The following is a 20,070-nucleotide window of genomic DNA, read 5'->3' as shown; positions in this document are numbered from 1 at the left end:
CAGAAAGAGTGGTTGTGTGCTTTTCTCCAGTCATATTCAGCTGCCTGGGAACAGATGGAGAGTAGGCAGGAAGTAGGACTTAATCAGTAGTGGGTTTTTTCCTAGGTGATTTTGATAGAGGGAGTCAGGGGAGTTGAGGGTGTGTATTCTGGAGAGACCATCAAGATGGCCTGTGAGCTCCATGCTGAGAAGTGAGAACATGAAGAGGAGGATGAATGGTGAGAAGTGGTGGGCTCAAGGGTAGAGATCCATGTGGGGTTAACAGCTTGTTGGATTCAAGAAATGAATTGCAAAGACAAGGAGCGGTAGTCAGAGATGAGGGGCTTGAAATGGGTATTATGGAGCCGGTGTGGTCATTGCAATGGTAACATCGAGGGGGGTGTGAGCATGCAGTGAGCAGCTGAGGTTGGGTGGAGGAGAAGATAACTGAAGGAGAGAGGGTCAAGGAACTCAGAGGCTCGGGTGGTGGAGGGGCCAGCCAAGAACCTTCAATTCTTATTGAAGCCACCAAGAATTAAGATAGTAGTTGTGGAGAGAAGGAAAAAAAGCAAAGCAAAACAAAACAAAACAAAAAAAATCTGCCAAAATTTCTTATAGCTGAGAGTGAGTCATCAGGAGGAAAATAATTAACTTTTGGTAGAATGTGGGGACATATGAATGTCTGTTTCAAAAGAGCTGACTTTGTGTTTCAGAAGGGGAGGAGTATGGTCTAAAAGTGGTTTTTAGGAGCAAGGAGGTCACCTTCCTTTCCTCCACGGCCTGTGGTACATGGTATGTGGGAGGAAAAAATAGACCCAGTTGAAAAGGCTGCAAGGGGAGCAGATGCCTGGGGACAGCCAGGCCTGACTCAGCCAGAAAGGGAAGGGAGTGCAGGGGAGTTACCAACCGGTGACCCAAGAGACCACAGTTGGTCCCAACGGATCCTAATAATGACTGAAACGTTTCAGGGAAAACATGTATAGCCTGGAAAACACTGACTTTTTTGTAAGGTAGATTTTTTTTATATATGTCTCAAATATCACTTGACTAATTAAAAAATGTTACAATAGCAGCTTGTATCATACTCTCACTTCTGTCTTCCTGAGCAACTTTTCTACGTCTGAGTTTCTGTATGTGCCTGATATTGAAATAGCACTACCTACCCTCGGGTCCCCCACTCTGTGTGGATACTGGGAGGAAAACTAGTGATGCCCCCTGGATGCTTAGAAGAAACGGTCCCTTGGAAAGCCAAGTAAAGATCTGCAGACATCACAAGGAGCGGAAACTCAAAACACAAGCCAGAACCGCAAGATAGCTTCTATTATTTTCCAGGACTTTTCAGCCACTTTAATTTTTTACCAGCTGGCAGACTCCAAGTCCCCTCTTTTCTGCTCCAACTCTTAGACTGATCCTTTTCATACAATTCCCTAGGACCTGATAAACTCCCCAAGTTCACCTTTTATGAAGAGTGCTGAAATACTCCATAATTAGTTTGCTTACATAAAACCAATGCATAGAAACACTCAGTGAAAGTTGGAGAGGAAAAATTTGGGTAGCCAGTTTTCCAGGTACCCTTCCCCCTCACTGAGTTTTCTGAGAACTCCCCTGCCCCCAACCCCCTCAAAGCCTCAGGAAAGTCTTCAGAGGCCCCATCAGCACTTCCAAATGCAGTAACAAGAACTGCGTCTGCAGTGGGCTCCCTGCTAGGGTCTCTCTTATGTGTCCATCTGAAATTCAGTGATAAAAGGCATAATTAAGAGAAAGACTAGTCAGCCACACTTGTGAGAAATGACATTTATATATCTGAAGTTTAATGTAGGCAAGACCCATAAAAATGCAACGTGAGCCTCCAATCTCCCTCACCAGGATGACGTAGGGATTAATCAAATCAAACCAGGAGAAGTGTTTCAGCCACTCTAGGGGAAGAAATCAGCCATTCTTGGAATAAAACATATTTTTCTTCTATTCATCTACTTAAAAAATATAAATGGCCTATACCAACCTTCAGAAAAATGACTTACCACACTACTAACACGAATCCTTTACATCTATATAGTGCTTTAATACTTTCAAGAAGCTTTCACATATATTATCTCCTACCATATTAGATCCTAGGACAAAAATGATGGTTCCAGAAATGAAACAACTTTTTCCCCAACTCCCATGCACTTGGATATACTGATTAGTTTCCCCCCAGTGTCGTGAACTTTAATCGTAACACCTTTTACCTGTGGACATTAAGCTTATGCTATTAACTGGTAAAGAAAAATCATAATTCTTGTTTACTTAACAAGACAATAATGTGGACAAGTGGGAAATAAAGGTGAATTTAAAATGAAAAAGGAGTTAAAGGATGTGATTTGTCCTTTGTCAACCTTTTCAACAGTACAGAGTTTAAAACAATCCAAGGTCTGTTTTGTGTAAATTTCTTACTACCTTTAATAACTTAATAGCATAATTGGGTGCACAGTTTCTCCCTGTTCTGGCAAGCTGTCACAAGACTAGAATCTTTGTCTCTTCTAGAACACTGTAAACATCGTTAAAATGCCAAAACCTATAAAGCACTTTTATGAAGTAATCTGCAAATTTTATGGACTTAATAAGGCCACAGCAAATTTTATCCTGAGCTACCCGATACTGCATTTCCATTCCATTTTATTTCATTCATTCATTCATTTGTTCTTTCATTAATTCATTCATTGCTTATCCTCTATGGAGTCTATGTATGAAGGTTCATGTGCTTGACTCTTAAAGTCTGTGTAGATATTAGACCAAGAAATAAAAAGGAGTAGTTTAGAAAGTAATAAACACAAGCATAACAAGTAAATATCCCACCTATACTTTTTAAATGTAAGAGCGCTAAAGAAGAAGGAAGGAATGCAGCAAGATGGTGATGAAGGATCCTCAGTGATGGAAAACATGTTTGCAGCTCTATCTCTTGGAGCTGAAAAGTGAGGTCACATGTTACTACGGTCAAACTTAGCTGCTAAATATCAATAATAATTAGAATAATTTCAGCAATACTTAGAACCCGTGGAATAACCACAGAAGTAGAGGTGTAAACCGGGGCAAGCCTAATATGACAATATGTACTGAGAATAAAAGTATTCATATAATTTGACTTAATGATAGTAACAAAAAATCTTTTCCAAAGAAATAATCAGAGATTCAGATGACAATTTATTATAAAGACATTTGTCACAGTGTTAGAACAAAGCAAAAATTGATGTAATTTAAATATTTTATAGTATAGGAATATTTACATAAATTTGTACTTTCACGTAGTAGAATCTTATGCAGCCTTTCATGTAATAGAATCTTAAGCAGCTGTTAAAACAAAATTTATGAAGAAATCTTAATGACGTTGGGAAATGTTAATGAAATAATGTTAAGAAAGGCAAATGGCACACAAAATTGTACAGTTAGTACCATAACAAGTGTATAACACATATGTGCATACATACACACACACACACACACACACACACAGAGAATAAATGTTTGAAGGAAATGTCCAAATAGCAACCTTGATTATTTCCAAGTGGTAAGATTATAAATGATTGCTATATTCTGTAGCCTTTTTATAGTTTTTTTAAAAATAAATTTATTTATTTATTTATGGCTGCATTGGGTCTTTGTTGCTGCGTGCAGGCTTTCTCTAGTTGCGGCGAGTGGGGGCTACTCTTCGTTGTGGTGCGTGGGCTTCTCATTGTGGTGGTTTCTCGTTGCAGAGCACAGGCTGTAGGCACACGGGCTTCAGTAGTTGTGGCATGCGGGCTCAGTAGTTGTGGCTCGCGGGCTCTAGAGGGCAGACTCAGTAGTTGTGGCTCATGGGCTTAGCTGCTCCACAGCATGTGGGATCTTCCCGGACCAGGGCTCCAACCCGCGTCCCTTGCATTGGCAGGCAGATTCTTAACCACTGTGCCACCAGGGAAGTCCCGCCTTTTTTTTACAGTTTTTATATTGAACATGTATCGTTTTTACAGTCATGGAAAAAATCAATTCATAAAGATAGCTCTCTTTTATAAACACATATTCTGCCCACGAAATTTTCCTAAAAGTACCAGGTGGTCACAGCACTATGGTTTTGATAAGAAATGCCTTCTCCACCCTTTACTCTTCCAGAGCATCTCTTTGTCTCTTCACGACCCTGCAGTAGACCCTGTGTCGTGCCCTCAGAGTTACTCCACCTCTCGGGATGAATCTAAGCCAATCCTGGGCCTCCACCCACTCACCCCTCCTGGCAGAGCTGCACGCAGAACTGAGCAGGTCAGTCAATTCAGGACAAAAAGATACATGGAGTAGTTTACTCAGGGTAACTGGGGAAGTGAAAGTGGTCATTTTTCACAAAGAACAGGGACAAGACTGCAGGCAGCCATCCTGTGAGTGGAGAGGGACTCAGCCTCTGCCATAGACAGCAGAGCAAGAACTTGAGCCTCTGAGAGAATTTTTGAGAAACCGAATTTATCAACCCTGAAGTTGGTCCTACCTTTAGTCTTCCTGTCCTGTACATAACATGGCTTATATTTAAACCAATTTGCGTTGGAAATTCTGTTATTTTCTGATGGATGCACAATTATAATTTACTCTCTAACATCAAGCACCTTCAGTCCCCTAATCATTCAGGGAGAGAACTAATGAAGGACCAGTATTCACAGAACTTACTCTTGATGATTTATCTTTCATTACATCTGCATGGAAATTACATGCCCAACAGTAGTTTCCTACTCTCTCCCTGTAAACTTTTTTCATCATTTTGTTATGAACAATTTCAAACACATACATCCTCTATCTACCCATCAGTTGATCTTATCTTTTTGTTCCGTATTTTAAAGAAATACTCCCACCTCCTCACGATCATCAAGGATCAACTCAAATTCTACTGACTTATTAAATATACTATTGTCATTTACCTTTCCACATATCCACATCTCTTTTCTTGTGCTACTTGGTAAGATCCTTAAAGAAAGATGTTGCCGGGGTTTCCCTGGTGGCACAGTGGTTGAGAGTCCACCTGCTGATGCAGGGGGCACAGGTTCGTGCCCCAGTCCGGGAAGATCCCACATGCCGCAGAGTGGCTGGGCCCATGAGCCATGGCCGCTGATCCTGCGCGTCCGGAGCCTGTGCTCCGCAACGGGAGAGGCCACAACAGTGAGAGGCCCACGTACCGCAAAAAAAAAAAAAAAAAAAGATGTTGCCTATGTTTGTGCTGTTTGCAACACCTAACACTCCATGTGAATGCCTACTGTCAATAAATAAGTAAAACTGAAATGAACTTCAGTCACTAAAATACACTGGATTTTGGTGATTCACTGTATTTTCATGGCAAAACAAAGACACAAATGGTATTTCAATGGACTACAAACTCTGGGCATGACATTTGTTATAATTATCCTGGTAATGTTTTCTGCATCAAACTCTATAAGCACGTTTTTCTTTCTTTTTTTTCCCCCTATGAAATTGAACTGGGCAGGAAGCAAATTTATACAACAAGCATCTCTTTAACAAGGGATCTAAACATTAACTCTTAGAAAAAATAAACTACTTCTTTTTTTTTTTTTGGTAGTCTATTTTATGAATCAAATTACTCCTCAAAGTATTATTTCCCTTGAAAACATCTTTATGTGAAGAACTTTGCTAAGACCCTCACTTCAGTCCCATTGAATAAACAGCTAGAGCTGTACTTCAGAGCATAAGAAACTTAAGCATAAGATAGAGTGTTGCTATTGATTAAAAACAAGGAGAACTAGGTTTATTTTTTCCTTTTCTTGCACCATCCTGAAGGCTTTCTCTAAAACATCTTCTCAAGGTTACAGTTAAGCTACTGAGAACAAATGTTGTGGTACCCATGTGTGTGTATGTGTGTGTGTTGAGAGGATTAAAAAACTGAAATAATTATGCAAGTCTTTGGGTTTACAGTAAGTTGATACAGCTTCTTGTTTTAAAAGATTACCTTAATTTATATTCAGCAGGTCTTAAAGTTTTAGGAGTGTGTGTTTCTAGTAGTGCAAATGGTTGAGATAAAGCATCATTTTTTTAAAAAATAGATCTTTATTGGAGTATAGTTGCTTCACGATACCATGTTAGTTTCTGTTGCACAAAAAAGCGAATCAGCCATATGCACACACATGTCCCCATATCCCCTCCCTTTTGAGCCTCCCTCCCACCCTCCCTATCCCACCCCTCTAGGTCATCACAGAGCACCGAGCCGATCTCCCTGTGCTATGCTGCTGCTTCCCACCAGCCAACTCTTTTACATTCAGTCGTGTGTATATATGTCCATGCCACTCTCACTTCGCCCCAGCTTCCCCCTCCCACCCCATGTCCTCAAGTCCATTCTCTATGCCTACCTCTGTATTCCTGCCCTGCAACTAGGTTCATCAGTACCTTTTTTTTTTTTAGATTCCATATATATGCGTTAGTATATGGTATTTGTTTTTCTCTTTCTGACTTACTTCACTCTGTATGACAGACTTTAGGTCCATCCACCTCACTACAAATAACTCAATTTTGTTTCTTTTTATGGCTGAGTAATACTCCATTGTATATATGTGCCACATCTTCTTTATCCATTCATTTGTCGACGGACACTTAGGTTGCTTCCATGTCCTGGCTATTGTAAATAGTGCTTCAATGAACATTGTGGTACACGTCTCTTTTTGAACTATGGTTTTCTCAGGTAAATTTATATTTTCTTTTAACTAATAACTTTGGTAGTAGTCGAAGACATTCATAGTCTTGTAAGAGTCCTTAAATATAGATAGCTTTAAGTTTATCTTTATTATCACTTCTCCTTCATGAGGTTTATTGTGTGACTTATTCTTTTACAGAAGTGGAAGGGGGAGAATTTACACTGAAAACATAAGTGCTTGATTTTGAATAAAACATCCAGGTAAAGCAACATATATATATTTCCTAGACTCCAGACTATGGAGTAGGATGGCCAACCTCAAACCAGGAAGCTTGCTAAAAGCTGCCAGGCTGAGGAATCAGTTGATGGAAAGAAGGAAAGAAATACCAGGACAACAACCTAAGCCATATTCTTCCTTAAAGAAAACATTCCTCCATAAACTCACACTTGAGGAAGAAGGCCAAGATGCTAAACTGGAGTCAGAAAAACAATGTTCCTACCCATAAGAATTGCTACAAAGAGTTTTATTAATTGGGATCACCCATAGGTGAAATATTCCTATCTTTGCCATCATCAGTGATAGACACTCACTATGTAGATCACTCAGTGGAAAATGAATTATCCCATCTGTCTTTAAATGTATTAACCATACAGTGATCACTGCAACACAAGTCATATTTAAAACTTAGGCTGATCCTGGGCTTTATGAAAGATACCACAGACTTTCTTCCAATGAACTATTAAAATAGTCATGTCTATGATTATTTGCTAATAAATGAATAATTATAGAAAAATTGAGTGCCCTTAGTCTCTTTAACAACACATAAGATTATTCTTCAAAAGACTTATTACATTCCATATATACATATGTAATATATGTGTGTGTGTGTATATATATATGTGTGTGTATATATATATATATATATATAGAGAGAGAGAGAGAGAGAGAGAGAGAGAGAGAGAGAGATGTTGAGATGTTATTCTGTTAATAATTTAAGAAACATCATTTTGAAGGGGAAATATTTATTTACTTTGTTTTAAAATCATGCTTTTTGAGGAAGCTTACATTATTTTCTTCTGACTTACAAAATACATTTCCCCGCTCCAAAACTGAAAGACAAAAACAAAACCAAAAACAAAAACAGAAGACAACTTCTAGTAACAAGTAAGTGGAAAGAGAGTCATAACAGAAGAAATGAAACCAAATGTAACAAAAATCTGTTACAGCAAAGTAGCCAACCACAGCATGTTTAATGGTGCCTAAAAAATGACATTATGAATTTTAGAATTTAAAGCTTGAAACACACAATTTACTTTAGAAATTACTTTAGAATAACAAACCCTGAAATTTACTTATTTTTCTTTCTAAGGTGTTGATTTTAATTTATAGCACTGTTTCACTGGTTTTCTATGAGGCAACATTTTTATCTGAATCTCTAAAAACATAGGTTTGTTTAAAATAAATACAACATAAATAGAATCTGCGAAAAGCAACACTACCAGCAATAACTGGGAAGAGTACTGAGAATAAAGTACTCAGGCAAGTATTTTCTATAAAGTTTCTAATAGCATTCCAAGATTTTCTTCTCTCTTCAGACATTTATTGAGCACCTACTGTGTTCCAGGCACTGTGCTAGGAAGGAAGGGTATGATTCTGACAGTGCTTAGCCTCCAGGAAATCACAGATGAGGACAAGATACATTCAGATAAATTACATGTCTCAAGATCCTTCAAAGGACTATCTTTTGGCTTAAAATGCCATCTGCTCCTCGGAAACTCCTGGCTGATTTAGTGGAATCAGATGTCTTCTTGAATTCCAACTCATTAAAAGCATACAAATGGTCTAAAGAGTTTTCATTCTTTTTATCTTCTGATCAAGTAGAAGCATGTCAGCTGTGGGTAATCCATCAACAACTGTACAAAACTCCCACAATTGTTGTATTTAAATTCCACTGTCTAGTGGGGGCTCACATTTCTTATTCTCTTTAGGATTCATAAGATGTTTCAAAACGGGGCCAAAGCCATTTTCCAAAAACAGTATTCTCGGCCATGATAGTTTTACAAGTTGTATTACTTAACAACAAGTTGGTTGCTTGCTTATCATTACTTCTTGCTATTCATAAGCTTAATAAAATGCTGTTTTCTTAAAAAAAAAATCCATGCATATGCGCCAGTGAAAAGTGGGGAGATTTCCCCATCCCTTTATTTACACTGCATGTCTACACTTGTTCTGCACACATCAATAGTTTAAAGTCATTACCAACAGTTACTGTTGAGAGTGCATTAAAAGCTACAGACAATGTATATGTTGAAGTCAATCACAAGTAGTCATGGGATATATTTTAGCAGTTAATCAAATAACAATTATTCAATAACCGTATGCAATCTTCAAGAAGACTATGAAAGAACTGCATTATATTATCAGGAGAGTGAAGGAAATTATAAGCTAGTATCTACTGAATGGCAGAGAAATATATATCCAGACTGTTTTGAAAGAGAAGATATACTGTCAAAATTTAACCTTTTCAATTAAAAAAAAAAAGTACGTACAGAACAAAAGTAGCAACACAATAGAGTTCCTAAATGGGACCTAATGAAACTTAAAAGCTTTTGCACAGCAAAGGAAACCATAAAAAATACGAAAAGACAACCCTCAGAATGGGAGAAAATCTTTGCAAACGAAGCAACTGACAAAGGATTAATCTCCAAAATATACAAGCAGCTCATGCAGATCAATATTAAAAAAACAAACAACCCAATTAAAAAATGGGTGGAAGACCTAAATAGACATTTCACCAAAGAAGACATACAGATGGCCAAGAGGCACATGAAAAGATGCTTAACATCACTAATTAGAGAAATGCAAACCAAAACCACAATGAGGTATCACCTCACACCGGTCAGAATGGCCATCATCAAAAAATCTAGAAACAATAAATGCTGGAGAGGGTGTGGAGAAAAGGGAACCCTCCTGCACTGTTGATGGTAATATAAATTGATACAGCCACTATGGAGAACAGTATGGAGGTTCCTTAAAAAACTAAAAATAGAACTCCCATATGACCCAACAATCCCACTACTGGGCATATACCCTGAGAAACCATAATTCAAAAAGAGACATGTACCACAATGTTCATTGCAGCACTATTTACAATACCCAGGACATGGAAACAACCTAAATGTCCATCGACAGATGAATGGATGAAGATGTGGCACATATATACAATGGAATATTACTCAGCCATAAAAAGAAACGAAATTGAGTTATTTGTAGTGAGGTGGATGGACGTAGAGTCTGTCATACAGAGTGAAGTAAGTCAGAAAAAGAAAAACAAATACTGTATACTAACGCATATATATGGAATCTAAAAAAAAAAATGGTACTGATGAACCTAGTGGCAGGGCAGGAATAAAGACACAGACATAGAGAACGGACTTGAGGACATGGGGGGATGGGGAAGGTGGGACGAAGTGAGAGAGTAGCATTGACAAATATACACTACCAAATGTAAAATAGATAGCTAATGGGAAGCTGCCACATAGCACAGGGAGATCAGCTCTATGCTTTGTGATGACCTAGAGGTGTGGGATAGGGAGGGTGGGAGGGAGGCTCAAGAGGGAGGGGATATGGGGATATATGTATACCTATAGCCGATTCACTTTGTTGTACAGAAGAAACTAAAACAACATTATAAAGCAATTATACTCTAATAACGATAAAAAAAAAAAAAAAAAAAAAGAATATGAGCTGCATCCATTCCTTGGTAACTGTTAAGCCCCTGTGTTTTTTTGAGTGTTTTTTGAGACTGAGTTTTCTCAATAGGTAAAACACATATTAAAAGAACCATTTTGTGGGGAGTGGATTAATAAATATTTCTCACATATAACCATCACTTACCCCCATCCAATCTTCATCACCATCAATAAATTCAAAAATCAATAGGTTCATATAGCAATGTGTATACAATGTTCATGCAAAGCTTGTAAATCACAGTCATCTAAAAGAATTTTTAAGAATGGATTTCAAAAGTTTTCCTTCTAAAATTCTTCTACATATTAAGCCAGTAATTAAGCCATGAAATTATATTTCAATAACTTTGTCTTTGAAATATTAAAATATCAATAGAATTTTTAAATTTAACAATTTAAGCAACTTTCCATTTAATAAAGTATTAAAAAGTTGCACTGCTTCCTGATGAAATTCTGAGTTAACTTTCTCTGCACTTATCGGAGCTTGTTTCTAACTCAGAAGATTAAATATGAAATAAAATATGAAAAAGGATAAAATGGACAACAGTCTGCCAAACTTGTTACTTTCATTCCATTTCTATATTTTTGTTCTGAAATTTGACTATATAGTATAGCATGAGTATTATTTTAAGTAACGTTTCATGAATTTTAAACTTAGATTTAAATAAAAGACTCTACAGTTCACTGTATTTTTAAAGCTGATGGTGTGGTTACAGGAAAGGCATTCTTCCTAGTGTCACTGTTGTTGGTCTTTTCCAGGTAACCTGATGTGGTCAATAGAATGTGGGTAGAAATGATATTGTGCCAGTTCCAAGCCCAGGTCTTAAGAGGCATCTCTTGTTTTCATGTTTCCGTCTGGAAGTTTCTAACCTCTGATATGAAAAGATCCTGCCCTGGGTAGTTACTGACTGCAGCCTGGGCCCCAGAATGTGGAACAGATCAAACTCAACCCTCAAACCTGAAGCAGGACCACTTCAACTGGATAACAGGTGTCTAAGTGAGAAATAGTGCTTATTGTTTTATACCAATAAAATTTTTGTGATGGCTTATTATGCAGCAATGGCTGACTAATACATATGTATTACTTAAAACTTTTTTCCTCGGGAATATATCTCTTATTTTGTAATATAATACTACTATCAAATAAAATTCATTTAAAAGCAGATTTTTAGCAACTTTTATGGAATACTTGTTGGGCATATAGCCATATGTTATGAGCTTAAATGAGAGAAAATAAAATCATATATTAATTTCCCTAAAATAATACCACACAAGAAAATCACCCTCATGTAATTAAATAAAGACAAAAGTAATGATACTTCTCAGTTGAGAAAATAGTGCAATCGCACCCCCTCGCTGGCTGCCAAAGGAATGAATGCACATCCTGCGTTATTTTCACATTATGAAATATGAGTAGGTGGTCCAGTCATGCTGAGACAATGGGAATTGTATGATTCCACCTAAACTCAAATAACAACCCTCCAAGATATTGTTAAGACTTGTTATCATGCACAGAAATACTGAGAAAAATAGAGCAATCTTTTTTTTTTTAATTTCCATTTATCATCAACTTTGAACTACGGTATAAAGTAGCACGCATGGCTCTTTAAATAGTGCACGGTTCGTTTTATGCAATTTAAGACTGGATGTGCTATTTGGCTGTTAAAGTCTGTCCTCACACTTGTTCTGACATGTCAGCATCGCTCAGGCTTAATTCAGAGTAGTTATGCCACAACAACTCTCCTGAATAATTATAGAACTTAGAAATAAGTGCATGTGACACTAAGGCCATGTGTGCTGTTTTGCGGAATGTGGTGGAATCTACAAGTCTTTGCATCTTGTGGAAACAGCAGCCTTGATAAGAAAAGAACTCATCTGCATATCTTTAGATGGAGTTTTGCATTTGTCTGAGGTGTGAGGGAGAGTGAGGTGGTGTGTATGGAATGACTATTATTCAAAACCAGCAAATAGTGAAAAGCTTAGGAAATGGCTGTTGCCAGTGTCAGTGACAAATGGGAAGTGACTTAACTGAGTGATCAGCATAGTCAACGAAAGAATGAAACCCAATTAGAATTTACTGGAAGACTGCATTATAAGAACTTCCATGGAAAAGGTTTGAAAAGCAAACACAGTAGACTTAGATCCTGACTTGTAGGGCTTATGTACCTCATTAAAATTCCTAGTCAGGAGACTCAGTGATTATGAATTATAGAAAATAATTTGCATTTGAGCAAATCATCAAGGTTCCTATGGACATGACGGTTCTGGGGTGGTCCCATAGCTCCTTGCTTTGCCTCCAAAATCCCACGCAAACATTATCAGCACCCATCCTTCTGGAGAGGACTAGAGGAGTAGGTCACTGTCTCACCTCCCACTTTGAAGAAGGTAGCAGGGTGTCAGCTCTGGTGGGTCCCCTCCTGTGTGTTCCCGGTGAGGCTGCTGCGAACAGCCACACCCGTTCTCTAAAAAAGAAGCAGCAGGTCCTAGTGACTCAAACACTGGCCTGGAAGATTGTTACTAACCAGCAAACTGAGATAAAGAGCGTTAGCATCTAGGAGTCTCAGTGTCCTCACCTATAAGCAAAATGAAATTTGAAATATAATGACCATTTGGGGACGACGAACATTATTTCTAGCAGTAAAATTTTAGAAATGGAATCATGGTTATGGATCATAGATTATGGAGCAGCTTCAACCAGTCAGAGACAGATTTGATTTCTCCTTCTCTGTATACAATACAGCACTTGATTTATTTTCCCTTCAGGAATAACTGAATATTATCACTGATGGGGGTGAGGGGCTGAGCAAAGGTGAATCGTCAGCATAAGAAAGAAAACATCAAATTGTCATCCTGTTCAGGACGTCGTCCTGCAGCATTTCGCGTGAGATCAACACTGAGGGACAGCTAGACACACACACACACACACACTCATATGCAATCCTCAGATTAAAGCAGGCATCTACTTTGTGATGTAGAGTTCTTTGAATGTGTATACAAACTGCCCTAATACATTTCTTTTAGAACGAAACACTGAAAATACAATACTCTCCTCAAAGGTACTTCACTTAAAATATGAGAGTCAAGTTAAAAACAGACAATCAGCCACGGTGGAGACCCTGACTTCCCCAACTTGTCATATTAAACCCAGTATATTATTTCTTGATGGGCAGCACTCTTTATTATATGTTCTTTATTATATGTTTTCATCTTGTGTGTCTCACAGAGGGTGGAAGAAAGGTTTAGGGAAGTAAGGAGGAGGCAAAACTGTAATTAAACTCTAGAAGAGGGAAGTGAAGTACTTCCTATTTCTCCTTATTTATTTATATATTTATTTACTTTTGACAGCACCATATTTGATGATATTACAATTTGAAGTTCTCAGAACTAATGGCTTCTTACACTGAAGACCTTGTACTTCCTTGACTCCACCATATCCACAGCAAAACTCTCTGGGACCTGAAATTCATGTTAAGCCTTCCGTGGGAACTTCTAATTTACTCTCCTAGTGTACTCTGTAACTAGATACGCTTGCTTTACCTGCAAAGCCACTTACCCTTCTCTTTTGACTCAATACCCATTTTATAAACAAATCCTCAACAAAACCAAATAGGCAGAAAGAGCCGTACCAGGCTAAGAGCCATGGAAAAGGCCTTATTTTTCATCCCACAGAAGCAGACCTTGAGACAAGGATGCACATGCGACTGATCTATTTGGAGGGTGATACCAGGAAACACCAGGAGGGGAGTGAGGGAGTTAGACGGGAGGGGAAGCAGCCAGTACAGGGTGTGTCACCAAGCACAGGGCCACCGTGGGCAACGCCAGTGCAGTCCCACTGGGGAGCTCTCGGGACAGTGGAGGATACACATGTCAGAGCTATCCCAGTGGAGGGGCAAGGACTCCTGGTCGTCCCCTGAGTGATGTCTCCTGAGCGTTTACTCTCCAGCCCTTGGGTCTTGCTGGTGTGCGGGCAATAGGCTCCCATTGCCAGATAGAAGCCTTCAGGCAGAGTCACAGCTATTCTTGGAAACAGATTTTCCAGGTGAGTGCCAAGGGCGTGGGCAGGGCACTGACAGCATCCTGAACATTGAGGAACAGGGGCTGTCTTCACAGTTGATCCTAGTGGCCCAAAGAAGGAAATAATCCAGATACTCAAGTCTACGGCACCGCAAGCATCAGGGCCTTTTACACTACACGCTGTAAAGACATTCTGCCCCACCTCCACCAGCGATTTCATACCATTTTGACTTTTACTGGGTTAAATTCTCTGAGCTTTCACCCATACAGGGTGCTTGCTACTCAGTTTTAGCAGCTACAGCCCCACACGAGCTAAAATCACTGTATTTTAATGAGGCCAAGCTTTGCGAGCTGGCTTCATTGTGTATGAACTTCCCTCTCAGATGAGATGCTGGTTCCCAAGAAGTTCCCAGTACTCACAGGAACACTGCTCCTGTACACCTGGTCATTCTGCTCCAAGGTAAACACATCAACTTCTCAAGTTTATCTGCAGCGAGGGCACGTGGGCTGTTGCATCAGGCAGTGAGCCACCTTGAAGGTGGGCTGGTTCTAAAAGGGAGCTTGGATGTCAGCTGAGCTGCGCTTCGGGAACGCTCTGACCTTTAGCACATGAAGCTCTGGGATAAGATAAGGGATGGGTTATCGTTATCAGACCTTCTACAGTTGGGGGAGAAGCTGGAGAAATGAAGGCACCGGGGTTGGGGGTGGGGGGTGGGGCAGAAATCCGGGAAGTCACCACACAGTGAGTCTGAGAAGCCAGGCAGGCCCACCACCGGAAGAGGGCTGAACAGGAAGCCTGGTGGTCAGGGAAGCTCACTCCAGCCCGGCTGCTGCCTCTGTGGGCCTGCAGTCAGGCCTCTGGAGGTGGGCCTCAGGCCATGCTTGATCAGCAGGGGAAGCGAGTAGAAAGATGAGCAAGGTACAGAGGAGATGAGAGCGAGGACAGGCAAGGCCTTGGCGACGCCTCTGTGACTGTCACCACATCTGACAATGACAACGTTCAGAGAGCAATGGCCGCTGCATCACTTCTACCATCTAAATTCCTCTTGTAGACAATCAGAATCATCCAGGGATGGGGATTCTGGGAAATGTAGTTCCAGCTTAACCACGTTACACACAGTACTCAGGTTTCCTGTAATCGATTAAGGAGAGCAATGCTAGCTACTGCCTTCACAAGGATGTAAAATGAATATCACAAGGCATTTTGGATATGCATGGATTCATCTTTTTCTTCACATATTTTTACTAGAATATTTTGCACTCTTGCTGGGAGAGATGGGAGCAGTCATATTTATATTTGCCTCTAGTTTATAACAGATAGGAAGATGTTTTAATATTTCTAGTTTATCTTCTTTTTCTAACTTAGAGTGACACACCACAGGCTTTAGGGAGCCTTTATTTTAATTCATTGAAAATAAATGACTTAGCTAACATTCATTTTTCCTTCTTGGCTACATGAAATTGGCCAGCCAAGGAAGTGGGGCTAGAGGCAAAGAGCTTTAAAAGTGTTTCTCTTAAGACATTCTGTTCTGTTACAAACTTTCTGTGTGACCTTGAGAAGTCACATGAAGCTCCTATCTGTTAAGTAAAAATACTCAGCATTCAACCTTGTAAGGAATAATGAGTCAAACTGATTGGAACGGACTTTGCTCAGAATAAGCCCGATAAGAATAGAAAGAGGGGATAAACTATTCCATTCCAAGGTAGAGCTGCCTCTTTAAAGGTCCCCCCCAAAACAAAATTCTACTACCTTTGCAATGGAAACAATGGTTTGCTCTAATAATCACTGTTATTAAATATTGATAGCCCACCTCAAAATACATTAATTGCCAGAATCCACTTAATCATGGTGTAATTTCAGGATTCCTTTGATTACGTTTGCAATTCTAATGCTGTAGACATACAGTGGTGACAGATTAGCAATATTAGAATTTAAATTTGGGAAAATCATTAGATAATGGGACCACAGATAACCACATGAGTCACTCATCAAATGTTCATAGATCATCTACTATCTAAAACTTGTGTTTCTAGATACTGACTGAGATGCAGAAAAGGTTATTTCTTTACATCCACTGCTTGTTATGAGTTTATGCTCTAGTTGGCTTAAAAAACTTTATCACATGCAGGTACTAGTACAATCTTTTTTTTTTTTTTAATGTAGTAAATGTTTAATGTTTGAGTCATGTTTGCAGACAGATAAGTTACATAAAAAAACAAAATAAAATAAATTTACAATCTATATCAGTTGGCCATGAAGGCCTTTTGGGAGGTTATATTTGTGACAAGGTATTTGACATGGACAAAAAATATTACCCTAGTACTAGAACATAGCACAATAAAATATACACATTTGGTTGGCCCAAAAGAGCAGACAACCTTAAAAATTTTAAATATTTAAATTCTGTCTTATAACCGTGATTTAGTTTTCACTGAGTTATTCCTTGATTGATTCCAAAACAAACCAAACAATAAAAAAAAAAACCTTAAGGTTGTCTCTGCTCTTTTGGGCCAACCAAATCTGTATATTTTATTATGCTATGTTCTAGTACCAGGGTTAGAGTTGCCATAGTTAGCAAACAGAAATACAGGATGCCCAGTTAAATTTGAATTTCAGCTAAAAATGTATAATTTATTTTAGTTTAAGTATGTCTCATATAATATTTGGGGTATACTTATGCTAAAAACTTTTTCATTATTTATCTGATATTCAAATTCGATTGGGAGTCCTACATTTTATCTGGTAGTCCTATTCACAAAGAAATAAATGCCTATTAAAATAGAATACAACCGCCCAGGTCAAAAGAACTTTGAGGGACAGATCGACAGTTGTGGGGTCTCTGAAGAAACCCTAAAAGGCTAAAGCCAGCTGTCAGGGAAAGACTTTTCTACACTCCTTAACCTCCCAGACCTTCCTTCCTCCCTCCGGTAAAATTACAAATTTCAGTTTTCAAGCTACTGAAGGAGATGGAATGATAGGCATAAAAAGAAAATAGAAAGACTGTGCTCAACCATAGCAGCCCCCAGACAGAGTGAAAGAAAGAAGAGTAAACTTTAAACCCAATTTGGGGTTTTGAGATACATGACTTGATATTGTAAATTCTGAACTGGCACTGTGATTGTCCTGTTGAGTGTTGCTAGGATATTTTATTATCTAAGAGTCAGCAGAAAAGTCATGGGAGAAATCAGGTTTTCATCTAAGGGCAGGGCAAGAACAATCACACTGAAGAAAACGTTAGGGGCCGTGAGAGACCAAACAAAAAAAAAAAAAAAGAGCATTCTGATTCTGATTTTGTCCATTCTGTCCCATGAGTCCTGCTGTTCACCAACTTTTAGGTTGCAAGACCATAGGAAGAGAGAGGAATTGATAAGATGAGTAGGGAATGGTAGTTAATGGACATATAGCTGTCTTAGTCACACCCAGACACCTACTTTCTAAGTAAACTTGCCCTCACTATGGAATGTCATGGCCTAGCTGAATGTCCCACAGTGTAATGTATGCAAACATATACACTGGAATATGGTTGGTTTCACGATGGGAAAGGATTAGGAGTTACCTGCGGGAGAGGCCTCCTGAGTAGAAGGTCACACATGGCCTCTGAGAAACTGGCCAACCCTTGAGGTGCAGTCCAGCCAGCTCATTAGACCATAATAAGCCAAATAAGCCAGAATATGCCTGATTTCTGAATTATTCTGATGACCACAGACAGGGGACCATCCCATCTAGTGATGGGATTCAGAACTTTATAACCAAAGAAAAATGTTTACTTTACACTTGTTTTTCCTGTCATTATTATCTAAAAGTATGCAGAAAGTAATCTATATCCCTGAAATAAAATGGACAGAATCAGATTGACACACTACACGCCCATACAGCTTATCATGTGGGGGAAATTTATGTCAGTACAACTAGATTGCATTATTTTTAAAGCTTGGTTATGTGTTTGTAATTTATTATTATTCATAGTACTGTATCATGGCTGGTGCAAACACACATTAAAAAAATAAAAGGTATGTTAGGGTATAAGATGAAACACAGAAGTCTCCTACTCACACACCCTGGTATCTATTCCATTTCCTTCCCCAGAGGCAACCACCTTCAATGTTTCCTGTTTGAGGTTCTTCAAGTAACCACATAACCCTCTATGATGAACTTAGTTTTCTAATTCTTGCTTATCTTGTCTCCCATTAAAAAAAGAAAAAAAAAACTCATTTTTACCATCCCCATCTTAGCCCTACCTGTTTCTCTTGATATTTCAAAGTTATATTATTATTTATCTTCTTCTTTGTAATGATTATGCATTTCAATTTTATACACACACACACACACACACATATATATACCCCTCTTTGCTGTTGCAGCAGTTGCATGTTCCACTTCAAAATCTCTTTCAGCATTGTCATTTACTTTACATTTTAAGTATTTAAAATATTTAAATTCTGTCCTATAACTACGATTTAGTTTTCACTGAGTTATTCCTTGATTGATTCCAAAACAAACCAAACAGTAAGCAAGTGTGTGTGTGTGTGTGTATGTGTGTGTGTATATACACATATATATACACAAACATATCATCCTTTTGGTTCTGAAACAGATGGCAAAAAATATAACCAAGCAAAGAATAACTGATACCAAAAAATGTTCTAAAAATTACTCTGTTCACTTGGACATAATTAATGCAGACAGCCATTTGCAGTCACAAACTAATTTTTCCCCAACTAAACAGATTAAATCTAATAGTAACATTAGTTAAATCAGACAGAAATGTGGGTCCTCTTGGCAGGTCTTTAAAATCAGGTTTCAATTATTATTAAACTTCTAAAAATGACCAAGCCTGGAAAGGAGATATTCAGACGTATGAAAAAGTGAAGAGTTTTCTCAGCATCTGAACCAAATGGAACAAAAACTTTGTTCAACCATAACTTTACATTCCATAATGGAATCACCTCATAAAAGAATAACTTCCAAATCTTGACCACACTTTGAGTCAATAAAGAGTTGTCTTGGGCTTCCCTGGTGGTGCAGTGGTTGAGAATCTGCCTGCTAATGCAGGGGATATGGGTTCGAGCCCTGGTCTGGGAGGATCCCACATGCCACGGAGCAACTAGGCCCGTGAGCCACAACTACTGAGCCTGTGCGTCTGGAGCCTGTGCTCCACAACAAGAGAGGCCGCGATAGTGAGAGGCCCGCGCACTGCGATGAAGAGTGGCCCCCGCTTGCCACAACTAGAGAAAGCCCTTACACAGAAACGAACACCCAACATAGCAAAAATAAATAAATTAATTAATAAACTCCTACCCGCAACATCTTCAAAAAAAAAAAAAGAGTTGTCTTTATTATAATTTATAAATAAGTATGCATTCCACCTTACAAGATGGATGAGTTTGGTTTCACCTTCAAATGCCTCCCCTTCCTCTGAGATACATAATTAGATATATAATTAGATATATGATTTAGTTTTGAAGCCTAAGCAACCTAGGCTTCAAAACACTTTGCAGAGCCATCAATTCACTGTTTTTCAAAGTGTGCAATGATTGAATTGATCAAAATTGACATTGAACTACTAATCAGTTAAGAGAAAAATACAGAAACAAAGTGTGTGCTATTCAAAATACTTTAATAAAACATTTGCTTTTAAGCCAATGTGCTATGCTATATTAAGGGTGCTTTTTAGTCAGCACCAGACAGAAGTCAA

The 20,070-nt window shown here is 38.6% G+C and overlaps 1 protein-coding gene and 1 long non-coding RNA gene across 3 annotated transcripts in view; one reads left to right on the top strand and one right to left on the bottom strand.

Moving 5' to 3' along the window:
• MACROD2 (mono-ADP ribosylhydrolase 2) overlaps positions 1-20,070 on the bottom strand; it is a 1,988,024-nt gene that overhangs the window by 993,181 nt on the left and 974,773 nt on the right. The window lies entirely within an intron of this gene.
• On the top strand, positions 128-11,523 carry LOC308629262. Its single transcript, XR_014017644.1, has 3 exons — positions 128-218; positions 4,105-4,248; positions 11,120-11,523. It is a non-coding gene; the product is annotated as an uncharacterized lncRNA (long non-coding RNA).

The sequence above is a fragment of the Mesoplodon bidens genome, assembly GCF_964165515.1.
Source record: "Mesoplodon bidens genome assembly, chromosome: 15".
Lineage (NCBI taxonomy): Eukaryota > Metazoa > Chordata > Mammalia > Artiodactyla > Ziphiidae > Mesoplodon > Mesoplodon bidens.
The sequence above is the reverse complement of the archived record's forward strand: the minus strand, read 5'-3'. Positions and strand labels throughout refer to the sequence as shown.